The sequence below is a fragment of the Oncorhynchus masou genome, unplaced genomic scaffold (assembly GCF_036934945.1).
Source record: "Oncorhynchus masou masou isolate Uvic2021 unplaced genomic scaffold, UVic_Omas_1.1 unplaced_scaffold_1520, whole genome shotgun sequence".
NCBI classification, from domain to species: domain Eukaryota; kingdom Metazoa; phylum Chordata; class Actinopteri; order Salmoniformes; family Salmonidae; genus Oncorhynchus; species Oncorhynchus masou.
The window spans coordinates 57,138-77,500 of NW_027005224.1; the positions used below are offsets into that span (position 1 = coordinate 57,138).

Below are 20,363 nucleotides of genomic sequence, written 5' to 3' on the forward strand. Positions count from 1 at the left end.
GATAATAAATGAGGAGTATAATAAATGAGGAGGTGGATAATAAATGAGGAGGATAATAAATGAGGAGGATAATAAATGAGGAGGATAATAAATGAGGAGGAGGATAATAAATGAGGAGGAGGATAATAAATGAGGAGGAGGATAATAAATGAGGAGGAGGATAATAAATGAGGAGGATAATAAATGAGGAGGAGGATAATAAATGAGGAGGATAATAAATGAGGAGGAGGATAATAAATGAGGAGGATAATAAATGAGGAGGAGGATAATAAATGAGGAGGAGGATAATAAATGAGGAGGAGGATAATAAATGAGGAGGAGGATAATAAATGAGGTGGAGGATAATAAATGAGGAGGATAATAAATGAGGAGGAGGATAATAAATGAGGAGGAGGATAATAAATGAGGAGGAGGATAATAAATGAGGTGGAGGATAATAAATGAGGAGGATAATAAATGAGGAGGAGGATAATAAATGAGGAGGAGGATAATAAATGAGGAGGAGGATAATAAATGAGGAGGAGGATAATAAATGAGGAGGATAATAAATGAGGAGGAGGATAATAAATGAGGAGGATAATAAATGAGGAGGATAATAAATGAGGAGGAGGATAATAAATGAGGAGGAGGATAATAAATGAGGAGGAGGATAATAAATGAGGAGGATAATAAATGAGGAGGAGGATAATAAATGAGGAGGATAATAAATGAGGAGGAGGAGGATAAATGAGGAGGAGGATAATAAATGAGGAGGAGGATAATAAATGAGGAGAAGGATAATAAATGAGGAGGATAATAAATGAGGAGGAGGATAATAAATGAGGAGGAGGATAATAAATGAGGAGGAGGATAATAAATGAGGAGGATAATAAATGAGGAGGAGGATAATAAATGAGGAGGAGGATAATAAATGAGGAGGAGGATAATAAATGAGGAGGAGGATAATAAATGAGGAGGCGGATAATAAATGAGGAGGAGGATAATAAATGAGGTGGAGGATAATAAATGAGGAGGATAATAAATGAGGAGGAGGATAATAAATGAGGAGGAGGATAATAAATGAGGAGGAGGATAATAAATGAGGAGTAGGATAATAAATGAGGAGGAGGATAATAAATGAGGAGGAGGATAATAAATGAGGAGGATAATAAATGAGGAGGATAATAAATGAGGAGGATAATAAATGAGGAGGAGGATAATAAATGAGGAGGATAATAAATGAGGAGGAGGATAATAAATGAGGAGGAGGATAATAAATGAGGAGGATGATAATAAATGAGGAGGAGGATAATAAATGAGGAGGATAATAAATGAGGAGTATAATAAATGAGGAGGAGGATAATAAATGAGGAGGATAATAAATGGAGGAGGAGGATAATAAATGAGGAGGAGGATAATAAATGAGGAGGATAATAAATGAGGAGGAGGATAATAAATGAGGAGGATAATAAATGAGGAGGAGGATAATAAATGAGGAGGATAATAAATGAGGAGGAGGATAATAAATGAGGAGGAGGATAATAAATGAGGAGGAGGATAATAAATGAGGAGGAGGATAATAAATGAGGAGGAGGATAATAAATGAGGAGGAGGATAATAAATGAGGAGGATAATAAATGAGGAGGAGGATAATAAATGAGGAGGAGGATAATAAATGAGGAGGATAATAAATGAGGAGGAGGATAATAAATGAGGAGGAGGATAATAAATGAGGAGGAGGATAATAAATGAGGAGGAGGATAATAAATGAGGAGGATAATAAATGAGGAGGATAATAAATGAGGAGGATGATAAAGGAGGAGGAGGATAAATGAGGAGGAGGATAATAAATGAGGAGGAGGATAATAAATGAGGAGGAGGATAATAAATGAGGAGGAGGAGGATAAATGAGGAGGAGGATAATAAATGAGGAGGAGGATAATAAATGAGGAGGAGGATAATAAATGAGGAGGAGGATAATAAATGAGGAGGATAATAAATGAGGAGGATAATAAATGAGGAGGAGGATAATAAATGAGGAGGATAATAAATGAGGAGGATAATAAATGAGGAGGAGGAGGATAAATGAGGAGGAGGATAATAAATGAGGAGGAGGATAATAAATGAGGAGGAGGATAATAAATGAGGAGGATAATAAATGAGGAGGAGGATAATAAATGAGGAGGATAATAAATGAGGAGGAGGATAATAAATGAGGAGGAGGATAATAAATGAGGTGGAGGATAATAAATGAGGAGGATAATAAATGAGGAGGAGGATAATAAATGAGGAGGATAATAAATGAGGTGGAGGATAATAAATGAGGAGGATAATAAATGAGGAGGAGGATAATAAATGAGGAGGATAATAAATGAGGAGGATAATAAATGAGGAGGATAATAAATGAGGTGGAGGATAATAAATGAGGAGGATAATAAATGAGGAGGAGGATAATAAATGAGGTGGAGGATAATAAATGAGGTGGAGGATAATGAATGAGGAGGAGGATAATAAATGAGGAGGATAATAAATGAGGTGGAGGATAATAAATGAGGAGGATTATAAATGAGGAGGATAATAAATGAGGTGGAGGATAATAAATGAGGAGGATAATAAATGAGGAGGAGGATAATAAATGAGGAGGATAATAAATGAGGAGGATAATAAATGAGGAGGATAATAAATGAGGAGGATAATAAATGAGGAGGATAATAAATGAGGTGGAGGATAATAAATGAGGAGGATAATAAATGAGGAGGAGGATAATAACATTTACATTTACATTTAAGTCATTTAGCAGACGCTCTTATCCAGAGCGACTTACAAATTGGTGAATTCACCTTCTGACATCCAGTGGAACAGCCACTTTACAATAGTGCATCTAAGTCATTAAGGGGGGGGGGGGTGAGAAGGATTACTTATCCTATCCTAGGTATTCCTTGAAGAGGTGGGGTTTCAGGTGTCTCCGGAAGGTGGTGATTGACTCCGCTGTCCTGGCGTCGTGAGGGAGTTTGTTCCACCATTGGGGGGCCAGAGCAGCGAACAGTTTTGACTGGGCTGAGCGGGAACTGTACTTCCTCAATGGTAGGGAGGCGAGCAGGCCAGAGGAGGATGAACGCAGTGCCCTTGCTTGGGTGTAGGGCCTGATCAGAGCCTGGAGGTACTGCGGTGCCGTTCCCCTCACAGCTCCGTAGGCAAGCACCATGGTCTTGTAGCGGATGCGAGCTTCAACTGGAAGCCAGTGGAGAGAGCGGAGGAGCGGGGTGACGTGAGAGAACTTGGGAAGGTTGAACACCAGACGGGCTGCGGCGTTCTGGATGAGTTGTAGGGGTTTAATGGCACAGGCAGGGAGCCCAGCCAACAGCGAGTTGCAGTAATCCAGACGGGAGATGACAAGTGCCTGGATTAGGACCTGCGCCGCTTCCTGGGTGAGGCAGGGTCGTACTCTGCGGATGTTGTAGAGCATGAACCTACAGGAACGGGCCACCGCCATGATGTTGGTTGAGAACGACAGGGTGTTGTCCAGGATCACGCCAAGGTTCTTAGCGCTCTGGGAGGAGGACACAATGGAGTTGTCAACCGTGATGGCGAGATCATGGAACGGGCAGTCCTTCCCCGGGAGGAAGAGCAGCTCCGTCTTGCCGAGGTTCAGCTTGAGGTGGTGATCCGTCATCCACACTGATATGTCTGCCAGACATGCAGAGATGCGATTCGCCACCTGGTCATCAGAAGGGGGAAAGGAGAAGATTAATTGTGTGTCGTCTGCATAGCAATGATAGGAGAGACCATGTGAGGTTATGACAGAGCCAAGTGACTTGGTGTATAGCGAGAATAGGAGAGGGCCTAGAACAGAGCCCTGGGGGACACCAGTGGTGAGAGCGCGTGGCGAGGAGACAGATTCTCGCCACGCCACCTGGTAGGAGCGACCTGTCAGGTAGGACGCAATCCAGCGTGGGCCGCGCCGGAGATGCCCAACTCGGAGAGGGTGGAGAGGAGGATCTGATGGTTCACAGTATCGAAGGCAGCCGATAGGTCTAGAAGGATGAGAGCAGAGGAGAGAGAGTTAGCTTTAGCAGTGCGGAGCGCCTCCGTGATGCAGAGAAGAGCAGTCTCAGTTGAATGACTAGTCTTGAAACCTGACTGATTTGGATCAAGAAGGTCATTCTGAGAGAGATAGAGGGAGAGCTGGCCAAGGACGGCACGTTCAAGAGTTTTGGAGAGAAAAGAAAGAAGGGATACTGGTCTGTAGTTGTTGACATCGGAGGGATCGAGTGTAGGTTTCTTCAGAAGGGGTGCAACTCTCGCTCTCTTGAAGACGGAGGATAATAAATGAGGTGGAGGATAATAAATGAGGAGGATAATAAATGAGGAGGAGGATAATAAATGAGGACCAGGATAATAAATGAGGAGGAGGATAATAAATGAGGTGGAGGATAATAAATGAGGACCAGGATAATAAATGAGGAGGATAATAAATGAGGAGGAGGATAATAAATGAGGAGGAGGATAATAAATGAGGAGGAGGATAATAAATGAGGAGGATAATAAAGGAGGATAATAAATGAGGAGGATAATAAATGAGGAGGAGGATAATAAATGAGGAGGAGGATAATAAATGAGGAGGAGGATAATAAATGAGGAGGAGGATAATAAATGAGGAGGAGGATAATAAATGAGGAGGATAATAAATGAGGAGGAGGATAATAAATGAGGAGGATAATAAATGAGGAGGATAATAAATGAGGAGGATGATAATAAATGAGGAGGATAATAAATGAGGAGGATAATAAATGAGGAGGATAATAAATGAGGAGGAGGATAATAAATGAGGAGGATAATAAATGAGGAGGATAATACATGAGGAGGATAATAAATGAGGAGGAGGATAATAAATGAGGAGGATAATAAATGAGGAGGAGGATAATAAATGAGGAGGAGGATAATAAATGAGGAGGATAATAAATGAGGAGGAGGATAATAAATGAGGAGGATAATAAATGAGGAGGAGGATAATAAATGAGGAGGATAATAAATGAGGTGGAGGATAATAAATGAGGAGGATAATAAATGAGGAGGATAATAAATGAGGTGGAGGATAATAAATGAGGAGGATAATAAATGAGGAGGATAATAAATGAGGTGGAGGATAATAAATGAGGAGGATAATAAATGAGGAGGAGGATAATAAATGAGGAGGATAATAAATGAGGAGGATAATAAATGAGGAGGATAATAAATGAGGAGGATAATAAATGAGGAGGATAATAAATGAGGTGGAGGATAATAAATGAGGTGGAGGATAATAAATGAGGTGGAGGATAATAAATGAGGAGGAGGATAATAAATGAGGAGGATAATAAATGAGGTGGAGGATAATAAATGAGGAGGATTATAAATGAGGAGGATAATAAATGAGGTGGAGGATAATAAATGAGGAGGATAATAAATGAGGAGGAGGATAATAAATGAGGAGGATAATAAATGAGGAGGATAATAAATGAGGAGGATAATAAATGAGGAGGATAATAAATGAGGTGGAGGATAATAAATGAGGAGGATAATAAATGAGGAGGAGGATAATAAATGAGGAGGATAATAAATGAGGTGGAGGATAATAAATGAGGAGGATAATAAATGAGGAGGAGGATAATAAATGAGGACCAGGATAATAAATGAGGAGGAGGATAATAAATGAGGTGGAGGATAATAAATGAGGAGGATAATAAATGAGGAGGAGGATAATAAATGAGGAGGAGGATAATAAATGAGGAGGAGGATAATAAATGAGGAGGAGGATAATAAATGAGGAGGATAATAAATGAGGAGGATAATAAATGAGGAGGAGGATAATAAATGAGGAGGCTAATAAATGAGGAGGAGGATAATAAATGAGGAGGAGGATAATAAATGAGGAGGAGGATAATAAATGAGGAGGATAATAAATGAGGAGGATAATAAATGAGGAGGATAATAAATGAGGAGGAGGATAATAAATGAGGAGGATAATAAATGAGGAGGATAATAAATGAGGAGGAGGATAATAAATGAGGAGGATAATAAATGAGGAGGATAATAAATGAGGAGGATAATAAATGAGGAGGAGGATAATAAATGAGGAGGATAATAAATGAGGAGGATAATAAATGAGGAGGAGGATAATAAATGAGGAGGATAATAAATGAGGAGGATAATAAATGAGGAGGATAATAAATGAGGAGGAGGATAATAAATGAGGAGGAGGATAATAAATGAGGAGGATAATAAATGAGGAGGAGGATAATAAATGAGGAGGATAATAAATGAGGAGGATAATAAATGAGGAGGATAATAAATGAGGAGGAGGATAATAAATGAGGAGGATAATAAATGAGGAGGAGGATAATAAATGAGGAGGAGGATAATAAATGAGGAGGAGGATAATAAATGAGGAGGAGGATAATAAATGAGGAGGATAATAAATGAGGAGGAGGATAATAAATGAGGTGGAGGATAATAGATGAGGAGGAGGATAATAAATGAGGAGGATAATAAATGAGGAGGATAATAAATGAGGAGGAGGATAATAAATGAGGAGGATAATAAATGAGGAGGATAATAAATGAGGAGGATAATAAATGAGGAGGAGGATAATAAATGAGGAGGATAATAAATTAGGAGGATAATAAATTAGGACCAGGATAATAAATGAGGAGGATAATAAATGAGGAGGAGGATAATAAATGAGGAGGATAATAAATGAGGAGGATAATAAATGAGGAGGATAATAAATGAGGAGGAGGATAATAAATGAGGAGGAGGATAAATGAGGAGGAGGATAATAAATGAGGAGGAGGATAATAAATGAGGTGGAGGATAATAAATGAGGAGGATAATAAATGAGGAGGATAATAAATGAGGAGGAGGATAATAAATGAGGAGGAGGATAATAAATGAGGAGGAGGATAATAAATGAGGAGGAGGAGGATAATAAATGAGGAGGAGGATAATAAATGAGGAGGAGGATAATAAATGAGGAGGATAATAAATGAGGAGGAGGATAATAAATGAGGTGGAGGATAATAGATGAGGAGGAGGATAATAAATGAGGAGGATAATAAATGAGGAGGATAATAAATGAGGTGGAGGATAATAAACGAGGAGGAGGATAGTAAATGAGGAGGAGGATAATAAATGAGGAGGAGGATAATAAATGAGGAGGAGGATAATAAATGAGGAGGAGGATAATAAATGAGGTGGAGGATAATAGATGAGGAGGATAATAAATGAGGAGGAGGATAATAAATGAGGAGGAGGATAATAAATGAGGAGGAGGATAATAAATGAGGAGGATAATAAATGAGGAGGAGGATAATAAATGAGGAGGAGGATAATAAATGAGGAGGATAATAAATGAGGAGGATAATAAATGAGGGGGATAATAAATGAGGAGGATAATAAATGAGGAGGAGGATAATAAATGAGGAGGAGGATAATAAATGAGGAGGAGGATAATAAATGAGGAGGAGGATAATAAATGAGGAGGAGGATAATAAATGAGGAGGAGGATAATAAATGAGGAGGATAATAAATGAGGAGGAGGATAATAAATGAGGAGGAGGATAATAAATGAGGAGGATAATAAATGAGGAGGATAATAAATGAGGAGGAGGAGGATAATAAATGAGGAGGAGGATAATAAATGAGGAGGAGGATAATAAATGAGGAGGATAATAAATGAGGAGGAGGATAATAAATGAGGTGGAGGATAATAGATGAGGAGGAGGATAATAAATGAGGAGGATAATAAATGAGGAGGATAATAAATGAGGTGGGGGATAATAAACGAGGAGGAGGATAGTAAATGAGGAGGAGGATAATAAATGAGGAGGAGGATAATAAATGAGGAGGAGGATAATAAATGAGGAGGAGGATAATAAATGAGGTGGAGGATAATATATGAGGAGGATAATAAATGAGGAGGAGGATAATAAATGAGGAGGAGGATAATAAATGAGGAGGATAATAAATGAGGAGGAGGATAATAAATGAGGAGGAGGATAATAAATGAGGAGGATAATAAATGAGGAGGATAATAAATGAGGAGGATAATAAATGAGGAGGATAATAAATGAGGAGGAGGATAATAAATGAGGAGGAGGATAATAAATGAGGAGGAGGATAATAAATGAGGAGGAGGATAATAAATGAGGTGGAGGATAATAGATGAGGAGGATAATAAATGAGGAGGAGGATAATAAATGAGGAGGAGGATAATAAATGAGGAGGAGGATAATAAATGAGGAGGATAATAAATGAGGAGGAGGATAATAAATGAGGAGGAGGATAATAAATGAGGAGGAGGATAATAAATGAGGAGGAGGATAATAAATGAGGAGGATAATAAATGAGGAGGATAATAAATGAGGAGGAGGATAATAAATGAGGAGGAGGATAATAAATGAGGAGGAGGATAATAAATGAGGAGGATAATAAATGAGGAGGATAATAAATGAGGAGGAGGATAATAAATGAGGAGGAGGATAATAAATGAGGAGGAGGATAATAAATGAGGAGGATAATAAATGAGGAGGAGAATAAATGGAGGAGGATAATAAATGAGGAGGAGGATAATAAATGAGGAGGAGGATAATAAATGAGGAGGATAATAAATGAGGAGGAGGATAATAAATGAGGAGGATAATAAATGGAGGAGGAGGATAATAAATGAGGAGGAGGATAATAAATGAGGAGGAGGATAATAAATGAGGAGGAGGATAATAAATGAGGAGGAGGATAATAAATGAGGAGGAGGATAATAAATGAGGAGGAGGAGGAGGATAATAAATGAGGAGGAGGATAATAAATGAGGAGGAGGATAATAAATGAGGAGGAGGTTAATAAATGAGGAGGAGGATAATAAATGAGGAGGAGGATAATAAATGAGGAGGATAATAAATGAGGAGGATAATAAATGAGGAGGAGGATAATAAATGAGGAGGAGGATAAATGAGGAGGATAATAAATGAGGAGGATAATAAATGAGGAGGAGGATAATAAATGAGGAGGTGGATAATAAATGAGGAGGAGGATAATAAATGAGGAGGATAATAAATGAGGAGGAGGATAATAAATGAGGAGGAGGATAATAGATGAGGAGGAGGATAATAAATGAGGAGGATGATAATAAATGAGGAGGTGGATAATAAATGAGGAGGAGGATAATAAATGAGGAGGATTATAAATGAGGAGGATAATAAATGAGGAGGAGGATAATAAATGAGGACCAGGATAATAAATGAGGAGGAGGATAATAAATGAGGAGGATAATAAATGAGGAGGAGGATAATAAATGAGGAGGAGGATAAATGAGGAGGATAATAAATGAGGAGGATAATAAATGAGGAGGAGGATAATAAATGAGGAGGAGGATTATAAATGAGGAGGAGGATAATAAATGAGGAGGTGGATAATAAATGAGGAGGAGGAGGATAAATGAGGAGGATAATAAATGAGGAGGATAATAAATGAGGAGGATAATAAATGAGGAGGATAATAAATGAGGAGGAGGAGGATAATAAATGAGGAGGATAATAAATGAGGAGGAGGATAATAAATGAGGAGGATAATAAATGAGGAGGAGGATAATAAATGAGGAGGAGGATAATAAATGAGGAGGATAATAAATGAGGAGGATAATAAATGAGGACCAGGATAATAAATGAGGAGGAGGATAATAAATGAGGAGGATAATAAATGAGGAGGATAATAAATGAGGAGGTGGATAATAAATGAGGAGGAGGATAATAAATGAGGAGGAGGATTATAAATGAGGAGGAGGATAATAAATGAGGAGGTGGATAATAAATGAGGAGGAGGAGGATAAATGAGGAGGATAATAAATGAGGAGGATAATAAATGAGGAGGATAATAAATGAGGAGGATAATAAATGAGGAGGAGGAGGATAATAAATGAGGAGGATAATAAATGAGGAGGAGGATAATAAATGAGGAGGATAATAAATGAGGAGGAGGATAATAAATGAGGAGGAGGATAATAAATGAGGAGGATAATAAATGAGGAGGATAATAAATGAGGACCAGGATAATAAATGAGGAGGAGGATAATAAATGAGGAGGATAATAAATGAGGAGGATAATAAATGAGGAGGTGGATAATAAATGAGGAGGAGGATAATAAATGAGGAGGATAATAAATGAGGAGGAGGATAATAAATGAGGAGGAGGATAATAGATGAGGAGGAGGATAATAAATGAGGAGGAGGATAATAAATGAGGAGGATAATAAATGAGGAGGATAATAAATGAGGAGGAGGAGGATAATAAATGAGGAGGAGGATAATAAATGAGGAGGATAATAAATGAGGAGGATAATAAATGAGGAGGAGGATAATAAATGAGGAGGGTAATAAATGAGGAGGAGGATAAATGTGAAAGGCACCTGCAGCTGTTGTTTTAATGTCATAGCTTACCAACAACAAAAAATAAGTTTCACAAAGATGTAAAACTCCCAAATGATGTCCTTTTCTGATGGTTCCACCCCCCCCCTACACACACACACTGACGAGTGCCAACTTCTCTCCTCAGCAAGCATCATTAGAAGGTTGTAATAGGCCCATTGTAAGACATGGGGGCTTGCTGCGCAGGTGTTTTACTGTAGATATGCCCACCTGATAGAGATAATTCCACAAGACAAAATAATAGATGTCAAATCAAAGGATAAGCCTCGTTTTGAACATTAATCATAAATGGTTTTAGATCGCCATCTACTGGTGAATTTAGATTTTTTTTTAAATGTAATTTAAGGGACTGCAAAATGAGTTGTTTCTTACGGCAGGTTTCTACAATCGCCACGATAATATTTAGTTGTGTGTTCAAGACATTCTTGTGTTGAGTTAATTGGCAATATCAAGCGCTTTTGTGCTACACAAAATCAACCCAAATGTCTCATACTACCGGGCCAAAATGATACAGCACAACATTTTCTCAGTAGCTTGGTACCTAAAATTCTTCTCAGTAGTAAAATGGATATTGTCACACTTTTTTGATTTTTTTATTAACAACAAATCAATACAGAGAATACATGAAGGAACACAAGTAAATATATATTATATACAATGGACAATCGATCTAGGGGCGGGGGTGGGGGCGGGGCCGGGGGCGGGGCTACAATCACAATTACACAAGTATCTTGGGAACATACTGAGAATTCAACCAACTTTTTTTGTTGGTATTTAATTGTCTTAAAATACAGTTCAATTTCTTTTTGTAAGGTAAGACAATGTGTTTGTTTTTTGTTTGTAAATGTACACTTTGTGTATATGAAATTTGGCCAAAAGAATAATTAAATGAATTATAGAAAAATGTTTCAACTTATTTCTATTGTAGGTAAAGAATCCAAGCAGTACATCTCTCCACAATAGTGTAAAATCTTCATGAATGTGTTCAATTATAAATCTATTGATGTCTTGGCATAGTTTTCTGACATGAAGGGTGCGTTCTGAGCCCTCTCCTGTACTCCCTGTTCACCCACGACTGCGCGGCCACGCACGCCTCCAACTCAATCATCAAGTTTGCGGACGACACAACAGTGGCAGGCTTGATTACCAACAATGACGAGACGGCCTACAGGGAGGAGGTGAGGGCCCTCGGAGTGTGGTGTCAGGACAATAACCTCACACTCAACGTCAACAAAACTAAGGAGATGATTGTGAACTTCAGGAAACAGCAGAGGGAACACCCCCCTATCCACATCGATGAACAGTAGTGGAGAGAGTAGCAAGTTTTAAGTTCCTCGGCATACACATCACAGACAAACTGAATTGGTCCACTCACACAGACAGCATCGTGAAGAAGGCACAGCAGAGCCTCTTCAACCTCAGGAGGCTGAAGAAATTCGGCTTGTCACCAAAAGCACTCACAAACTTCTACAGATGCACAATCGAGAGCATCCTGGCGGGTTGTATCACCGCCTGGTACGGCAACTGCTCCGCCCACAACCGTAAGGCTCTCCAGAGGGTAGTGAGGTCTGCACAACGCATCACCGGGGGCAAACTACCTGCCCTCCAGGACACCTACACCACCCGATGTTACAGGAAGGCCATAAAGATTATCAAGGACATCAACCACCCGAGCCACTGCCTGTTCATCCCGCTATCATCCAGAAGGCGAGGTCAGTACAGGTGCATCAAAGCTGGGACCGAGAGACTGAAAAACAGCTTCTATCTCAAGGCCATCAGACTGTTAAACAGCAACCACTAACATTGAGTGGCTGCTGCCAACACACTGACACTGACTCAACTCCAGCCACTTTAATAATGGGAATTGATGGGAAATAATTTTTAAAATATATCACTAGCCACTTTAAACAATGCTACCTAATATAATGTTTACATACCCTACATTATTCATCTCATATGTATACGTATATACTGTACTCTATATCATCAACTGCATCCTTATATAATACATGTATCACTAGCCACTTTAACTATGCCACTTTGTTTACATACTCATCTCATATGTATATACTGTAGTCGATACCATCTACTGTATCTTGCCTATGCTGCTCTGCACCATCACTCATTCATATATCTTTATTTACATATTCTTTATCCCCTTACACTGTGTATAAGAAATTCGTTTTGGAATTGTTAGTTAGATTACTTGTTGGTTATTACTGCATTGTCGGAACTAGAAGCACAAGCATTTCGCTACACTCGCATTAACATCTGCTAACCATGTGTATGTGACAAATAAAATAAAATTTTATTTTATTTTATTTGAATATGATGCCAAAAAAAGATGCAACACTGTTTCTGGGTGGTCATTACAAAAGGAGCAATTTGAGTTTATGTTTTCCGTAAACTTCTTCATATAGTGGTTGGCAGGATAATATTTATGAATAATTTTAAAGGAAACTTCCTTAATTTTGTTAACAAGTAGGTATGTGTGTGGCAACATTCAAACTTTTTTCCAACAGATATTATCAATAAATCCATTCCAATAAGGCATGACAAGGTATAGATACAACATCCTGCTGAAACAAGGATCGTATCGCTCTGTTGTTGAATGGACCAAAAGAGAAACGTTTCTTTCCTACTGATGAGTCAACAGGGTCAATAGAACGTAGGCTATGAGGGTCACGTTCCTGAATAACAGAGCAACACCTGAGGGGAATGGCATATAAAACATTTTTTTTAAATCTTTAGGTTTTACAGGGGACCTTGTCAAAATGCTAAAAAAAAAAAAAAAATCCTTATAACTGAGTAAAAGACCCCTCTGCATTTACCCGTTGGTGTGTATTGTCACACACCTTGTCCATTGGGGAAACGTGTTGGATTGCGTCATCAGTCGACTGCGCAGGAAACAAAGCCACTGATGTTCTGAACGTGGCCTTTTCTTTTTCTGCGCCTGCGCAGAAAGGCCGCCGAGCCAAAATGACAGCTCTCTCCTCTTGTTTCTGTGGGAAGTTGACACAGCTGGTTGATTTCTGGACACTTCAAAATGGAAAGGAATACAACATTATTCAGATATTTGCATGGAATGTAATGACTATATATATAGTTTCTGAAATATGAATGTTTTTGTTGTAGTATGCGGTTAATGTCTTCATGTAATTTGAGTTGACAGTGTCTGTTTAGGTAGCTTGTTAGGTGTTTTTGTTGTCTATAAGCTATCAGCAAGCTAACTGTTAGCTACACGTTAGCTTTTACGAGAAGGCCAGACTTGTCTTTATTTTCTGTCATAATTCACATGAACTAGTTAGCTACCCCTTTTACACAGGGAATAAATTAGCTAAACATACCGTCGTGTTTGCTCTGTTTTTTTTTGTTTATTTTCAAACTCTTGATTCTCTCTTAAGTGATCGCATTTATTTTTTTTGTTTTTTTTTGGACAGTAAGGACGCAAGTAACGTTTTTTGTTTGTATTACTGTTTACTAGTCTTAGTTTCCTACCTTGTGGCTCTCGGTCACTTTGTTGATCTTTATTTTATGTATTGAAGTATCTGGTCAAATTGATTCTTTCCCCACCATGTTTCTGCAAGGCGGTGTGTTGCTTTGGGCCAGTTTCTACGGTACAAAACTCTAAAAAAACAAACAAGTGATTTCAGTCCATTTGACAACTCACAATCAGCATGTTTTTTTGTTCTTCCCCCTCCGACGCGTTAGATATTAACATTTAGTTACATTAAAAACTCAGTGACTTCCATTGAACTTGCTCTGTGTCATTTTGGACGGCTTGTTGTATTGAGTTCCCCTCTACATATGATCAGTTTAGTGTCTGGGGACATCGAGTGAACCCGTCTGTGTCCCTTTTCGTTTCCACCATGTCTTGTGTACATTATAAATTCTCATCTAAACTCAACTACGACACGGTCACTTTCGATGGCTTGAACATCACTCTGGCCGACCTGAAAAGACAGATTATGGGTCGAGAGAGACTCAAAGCTGTCGACTGCGGCCTACAAATCACCAACGCACAAACTAAAGAAGGTAAGAAAGTAGTTTTATCATCTGTGTTTAAAAAAAAAAAGGAAGACATTTTATTTATCTTAACTAAGTTAAATCATTTGGGATGTCAAAGCTGCCGACAGCTGTTGCTACCTAGTTATTAGCTAAGAATAAATTAGTCCAGTGACGAATGTCCCCCCCCCAAAATCAGACATTTTAATAACTTTTATGAAATGTATAATGTGATGTTATTGAGTTCTTCGTGTTGAATATTTTTTCTCCCTAACACCTATATAGTCCTGATCTACCATCACTTTATCAGTCAAAACACACGTGTTGTGTTTGACTGTCCTGTTGCTGCTAACTGCTAACTAGCTACTTTCTAACTAACCAGGTTACTGCTTCAACCTCGGATCACAGCTTGGTAGCTTTTTATTTTATTTAGCGAACTAGTAAGTTGGTTGACGAGCTATAGCTCAAGTACAGGGGCTTTCCGTGCCGTTTGCTGATGCTGAACCCCCATCGGGAAGCAGCACATAACGGGGCCTGGACGGAAATCTAACGTTAAATCAGGTGAGCTAGTGTTAACCACAGGGATCAATAAGGATCAATAAGCACCAATAAGCTAGTGTCAATAAGCACCAATAAGCTAGTGTCAATAAGCACCGTCGGGAACCCATGTCGAATGAAGAGGTCTTGACAACCACTGTGGTTACTGGTCAAATGGGGTCCGGTATATATTTATTTTGACAGGGCTTGAATAGAGAAGAGGTTCAATGGGTTTGAGCCGTTTCGTTGAAGGGAAATGTTAATTTTATATGCGTTTTTTTTATTTGGCCGACCTGTAAAGGTTCCATCATCCACAAAACCCCTTATTTCAGCTCAGGTGGTTGGCTTGGGTGCTGGCATGGTGGAGTTAGGCCTAGTCAGGGAGTCTGGTTCCTCTTAAGGTTTCTTCCTTCTACTGTGAACTGCTTGCTATTGTGGGGGGGGGGGGGGGGACTAGATATCTGGGGTGGCGACCGGGGGGACTAGATATCTTGGGATGGCGACCGGGGGACTAGATATCTTGGGATGGCGACCGGGGGACTAGATATCTTGGGATGGCGACCGGGGGACTAGATATCTTGGGATGGCGACCGGGGGACTAGATATCTTGGGATGGCGACCGGGGGACTAGATATCTTGGGATGGCGACCGGGGGACTAGATATCTTGGGATGGCGACCGGGGGACTAGATATCTTGGGATGGCGACCGGGGGACTAGATATCTTGGGATGGCGACCGGGGGACTAGATATCTTGGGATGGCGACCGGGGACTAGATATCTTGGGATGGCGACCGGGGGACTAGATATCTTGGGATGGCGACCGGGGGACTAGATATCTTGGGATGGCGACCGGGGACTAGATATCTTGGGATGGCGACCCGGGGACTAGATATCTTGGGATGGCGACCGGGGACTAGATATCTTGGGATGGCGACCGGGGGCTAGATATCTTGGGGTGGCGACCGGGGGGCTAGATATCTTGGGGTGGCGACCGGGGGCTAGATATCTTGGGGTGGCGACCGGGGGGGCTAGATATCTTGGGGTGGCGACCGGGGGGCTAGATATCTTGGGGTGGCGACCGGGGGGCTAGATATCTTGGGGTGGCGACCGGGGGGCTAGATATCTTGGGGTGGCGACCGGGGGGGCTAGATATCTTGGGGTGGCGACCGGGGGGCTAGATATCTTGGGGTGGCGACCGGGGGGGCTAGATATCTTGGGGTGGCGACCGGGGGGGCTAGATATCTTGGGATGGCGACCGGGGGGGGCTAGATATCTTGGGGTGGCGACCGGGGGGGGCTAGATATCTTGGGGTGGCGACCGGGGGGGCTAGATATCTAGGGGTGGCGACCGGGGGGGCTAGATATCTTGGGGTGGCGACCGGGGGACTACCAACAGACAGACAAGTAATTCCCTCGTCTCTGATCTGTAGAATACAAAGACGACGAGGCCCTGATATCCAAGAACTCCTCTGTCATCATCAGAAGAATACCCATCGGAGGAGTCAAGGCAACAAGCAAGATGTTTAACATGTGAGTACATATATGCACAGTGTAGTTACCTGGCCTTAACCCAGCCTGTATTCACCTGGCCTGTAGTCACCTGGCCTTAACCCAGCCTGTAGTCACCTGGCCTTAACCCAGCCTGTAGTCACCAAGCAAGATGTATAACATGTGAGTACATATATACACAGTGCATCGAGGACTCCCTGGTGGTCTAAGGTCGCTACGTCTCAGTGCAAGAGGGGGTCAATACAGTCCCTGGTTCGATTCCAGGCTGTATCACATCCGGCTGTGATTGGGAGTCCCATAGGGTGGAGCACAATTGGCCCAGCGTCGTCCAGGGTTTGGCCCGTGGTAGGCCTTCATTGTAAATAAGAATTTGTTCTGAACTGACTTGCCTAGTTAAATTAAAGGTTATATTAAATTTTTATTAAATCAATTCAGAAACTATACAAACCCATTTTCCCCACATTTTTAAAAACTTTTCAGCCCTATTCTAAAATGTATTAAATATTTTTTCCTTCAATTCAAGGGCTTTATTGGCATGGGAAACATGTGTGAACATTGCCAAAGCAAGTAAGGTAGATAATATATAAAGTGAAATAAACAATAAAAATTAACAGTAGATCTACCCCATAATGACAAAGGCGAAAACAGGTATTTAGAAATATTTGCAAATGTATTAAAAATAATAGTTACATCAGTATTCTGACTCTTTGCTATGAGACTTGAAATTGAGCTCAGATGCATCCTGTTTCCATTGATCATCCTTGAGATGTTTCTACAACTTGATTGGAGTCCACCTGTGGTAAATTCAACTGATTGGACATGATTTAGAAAGGCACACACCTGTCTATATAAGGTCCCACAGTTGACAGTGGATGTCAACTAAAGGAATTGTCCGTAGAGATCCGAGACAGATCTTTGCCTTGTCTCAATCCTGGAGAAGGGTAGCAAAACATTTCTGCAGCATTGAAGGTCCCCAAGAACACAGTGGCCTCCATCATTCTGAAATGGAAGAAGTTTGGAACCACCAACACTCTTCCTCGAGCTGGCCGCCCGGCCAAACTGAGCAATCGGTGGAGAAAGGCCTTGGTCAGGGAGGTGAGCAAGAACCTAATGGTCACTCTAACAGAGTTCCTCTGTGGAGATGGGAGAATCTTCCAGAAGGACAACCATCTCTGCAGCACCACCAATCAGGCCTTTATGGTCGAGTGGCCAGACGGAAGCCACTCCTCAGTAAAAGGCACATAACAGCCCACTTGGAGTTTGCCAACAGGCACCTAAAGACTCTCAGACCATGAGAAACAAGATTCTCTGGTCTGATGAAACCAAGATTGAACTCTTTGGCCTGAATGCCAAACGTCACGTCTGGAGGAAACCTGGCACCATCCCTACGGTGAAGCATGGTGGTGGCAGCATCATGCTGTGGGGATGTTTTTCAGCTGCAGGGACTGGGAGACTAGTCAGGATCGAGGGAAAGATGAACGGAGCAAAGTACAGAGAGATCCTTGATGAAAACCTGAATCGGAGCCGCTCAGGACCACAGACTGGGGCGAAGGTTACCCATCCAACAGGACAACGACCCTAAACACACAGCCAAGACAACGCAGGAGTGGCTTCGGGACAAGTCTCTGAATGTCCTTGAGGGACCCAGCCAGAGCCCAGACTTGAACCCGATCGAACATCTCTGGAGAGACCTGACAACAGCTGTGCAGTGACACTCCCCATCCAACCTGACAGAGCGTGAGAGGATCTGCAGAGAAGAATGGGAGAAACTCCCCAAATACAGGTGTGCCAAGCTTGTAGCTTCATCAAAGTACTGAGTAAAGGGTCTGAATATTTATGTAAATCATATTTCAGTATTTTTAATACTTTTGCCAAAATGTCTAAAACCTGTTTTTGCTTTATTGTGATGTCATTATGGGGTATTGTGATGTCATTATGGGGTATTGTGATGTCATTATGGGGTATTGTGATGTCATTATGGGGTATTGTGTATAGATTTAATCCATTTTAGAATAAGGCTGTAACGTAACAAAATGTCGAAGTCAAGGGGTCTGAATACTTTCTGAATGCTCTGTATATACATTGTAATAGCAGGACACTATAAAGTCCATTATTCCCCTGAAGAGTAGGAATTAGGCTTTTTGAGAAGGTTTTTAAATTCTAAGCAAACCTGCATACACATTGTTTTGTTGTACAATAGACCCAACAATAGCTACTGTAGTAGGTCAAAGCTGTGTGCTGGAGTGCGTTGGTGGGCATTGTGATGTCATTGGTGGGCATTGTGATGTCATTGGTGGGGCATTGTGATGTCATTGGTGGGGCATTGTGATGTCATTGGTGGGGCATTGTGATGCTCATGTGAAGTTCCTTTATCGGCATCAGAGAACCTACTTAGTTTTTATGTTTTAAATTTCCATGGATTTTACCCCCCCCCCCCTCCTCCGCAATGTGTCTTCTGAAAATTGTAATTTACACTTCAAATTATGTAAAAATAAAAACGTTTTCTCAGCTAATTTATTTCCCAGGGTCCTCGGTTTCCCAAAAGCATCTTAGGGATACTTACAAGGTTTAACCTTAGTTAAATCTGAGCGGTTTTCGTTAAACCGTCATTACTGAAGTTGAACTTTTGCTCTTCCACGTCACTTTATACACAGAAGATCCCCGTTTTAAACCCGAGATGTTTATCTGTCTCTCTGTGACTGCCGATAGTTTCAGAACTAAGTTGACTAGGATTTACAACGGTGCCTCTCCCCCCTGCATTTGTTATAAACAAGCAAAGGGTAAAGAGATGGCTGTCGTCAAAACCAAGATGGCTGTCGTCAAAACCAAGATGGCTGTCGTCAAAACCAAGATGGCTGTCGTCAAAACCAAGATGGCTGTCGTCAAAACCAAGATGGATGGCGTCAAAACCAAGATGGCTGGCGTCAAAACCAAGATGGCTGGACACTAGCAAACAATGGTACACAAGTATAAACACCATGAAACCACGCAGCAGTCATACCGCTCAGGAAGGAGACACGTTCTGTCTCCTAGAGATGAACGTACATTGGTGCGAAAAGTGCAAATCAATCCCAGAACAACAGCAAAGGACCTTGTGAAGATGCTGGAGGAAACATGTACAAAAGTATCTATATCCACAGTAAAACGAGTCCTAAATCCAAGTTAACTTGGTTCAGAAAACGAGTCCTATATCTACATGATCTGAAAGGCAGCTCAGCAAGGAAGAAGCCACTGCTCCAAAACCGCCATAAAAAAAGCCAGACTACGGTTTGCAACTGCACATTGGAACAAAGATCGTACTTTTTGGAGAAATGTCCTCTGGTCTGATTAAACAAAAATATAACTGTTTGGCCATAATGACCATCGTTATGTTTGAAGGGAAAAAAAAGGGGATGCTTGCAAGCCGAAGAACACCATCCCAACCGTGAAGCACGGGGGTGGCAGCATCATGTTGTGGGGGTGCTTTGCTGCAGGAGGGACTGGTGCACTTCACAAAATAGATGGCATCATGAGGTAGGAAAATGATGTGGATATATTGATGCAACATCTCAAAACCTCAATCAAGAAGTTAAATCTTGGTCTCAAATGGGTCTTCCAAATGGACAATGACCCCAAGCATACTTCCAAAGTTGTGGCAAAATGGCTTAAGGACAACAAAGTCAAGGTATTGGAGTGGCCATCACAAAGCCCTGACCTCAATCCCATAGAACATTTGTGGGCAGAACCGAAAAAGCGTGTGTGAGCAAGGAGGCCGACAAACCTGACTCAGTTACAACAGCTCTGTCAGGAGGAATGGGACAAAATTCACCCAACTTATTGTGGAAGGCTACTCGAAATGTTTGGCCCAAGTTAAACAATTTAAAGGCAATGCTACCA

At 40.7% G+C, this 20,363-nt stretch overlaps 1 pseudogene; it reads left to right on the plus strand.

Annotated features, from left to right (window-relative positions):
• The first annotated feature begins 13,397 nt into the window (after positions 1–13,397).
• LOC135531119 (E3 ubiquitin-protein ligase RBBP6-like) overlaps positions 13,398–20,363 on the plus strand; it is a 51,366-nt pseudogene continuing 44,400 nt past the window's right edge.